Source organism: Gavialis gangeticus, unplaced genomic scaffold (assembly GCF_001723915.1).
Source record: "Gavialis gangeticus isolate Ggan-Ray unplaced genomic scaffold, GavGan_comp1, whole genome shotgun sequence".
NCBI lineage: Eukaryota > Metazoa > Chordata > Crocodylia > Gavialidae > Gavialis > Gavialis gangeticus.
Window position 1 is genome coordinate 55209465 of NW_017729004.1, and position 1805 is coordinate 55211269.

Genomic DNA, 1805 nt, shown 5'->3' on the forward strand with positions numbered 1-1805 from the left:
GGGGAGGGAACGTGTGTCCCCAGGTCTGTGCAAAGTGGGGTGGGCTGTGCTTGGGGCAGGCATCAGCACTGGGAGCCACCCCAAAATTCACCATAGCCTCCGCTGCCAGAGCTGCTGCTACCTGCCCTGGATGCAGCCCTGACCCCGCCCTGTGCAGATCCGGGGGCACCCCCCATGCCCGCCTGGATGAGCAGCGGGAGCAGTGGCAGGAGCCACTGGATAAGCAGCTCCTGGATGAGCAACATGCAGTAGCAAGAGCCCCTCCCCACAGATGAGCCATGGCTCTGTCCCATGCCTGCCCCAGCTGGACAGCATTTGCCTTAGCCCCATTCCGTCTATCACCACCGCGGGCTTTGATCTGGCCCCACCCCCCATGCCCCTTCCCTTCCCCACCCCTTCTACCACAACAGACTTCCCAGCTGGGCGCAGCTGTATCGGAAATCAGATTGGCATCAGCCAACATGCCTCCTTAAAAATCGGCTATTGGTATTGGCCCCAAAAATCTCTATCAGTGCACCCCTACAAATAATGGAATTATTCTCTAGAAAGGGAATAAAGCGGTTTGAGTGAGGGAGAAAGACTGATGGGGTCTGAAGTTTAGATGAGACTAATTTATATGGCTATTCATACATGTGCTCACATTTCAAAAAAGTCACACTGTACTCTCTGTTGGTTTAGAACAACATCTTGCAACATATTAAAAACTATAAACTAATATTGCCAAATTTCAGTATTTAATATACATTACTTACTGCATTTGTATTCATTTTACATTTTTAGATAAAAGAAAAATATAGCTGGGAAAGTGAAGTAAACTCTGAGAGAGCAATTTTAAATATACAGACTTTTTTTTTTGCCTTTTTACTTTGCAATAATTTGTGTACAATTGAAAAGAACTTGACACTGTGACATTTTTATTATATTGATTTTTTCATACTGAGCCCTCAACCTCTGACAATAAATACACAACTTTGCTTTCGTAGCACTGCCAGCAGCAAAATGTTCAGTTCCAAAGGACTGTAATTCTGATATAATATCTATAACCCTCAGCGTTTTTTAATTTAGTTTTGCCTTTAATACACCCATTAACACATGGTTATTTTTTGCAGTCCTCCATTTTAATAAGTCTGTATTTGTAAAAGCTAAAGAATATATTATGTAGTAAGGTGCATGTTTGAAAGGGAATATTTTGTAATGAACTTCAATGAAGTCAGTGTAAAGTAGCCCCATGTTAGGGCCTTCTTAAAGCAGAAAGCCACATAGGGTGACATTTTGGGCATGGAGCAGTCTTAATTATATCAAGAAGCTTTGGGTAAAAGAGCTGTTAAACTCTGGATGGCTGCACCACTTCCCAGTCATTAGGCACAGCAGAAACACATTTTCCACTGTGTTTTTGGCTATTAGTGGCTTAACAGGTAGCTAAAACATTTCATGCATAATGAGGGCATACTACATTTAATATACCACAGTTTCCTTTTTGTAGCCCCTGGCTGTAATTAAAAGAAAATCAATACATTTAAGTGACAGATAAATCATTAGTTCATGTTTTGTACATTTGTAGCTGATGCAGACTGTTGTACACATACACGTTTTTCCTGCTGGAATAAGAAACCTAGGGAGCATTGAACAACAATTATTAAGCACACTGAATAAAAGTAATTATGCACCTTTAAAACAAACAGTAACACACGCACCTTTTCATGTTTGTACCCTGATATTAAAATAGCAGAATGAATTTCAAGTATGAAATGATACAGTGAAATCATGTCCTGTGAATAGATATAAATGATAGTCTAGGGAGTAGA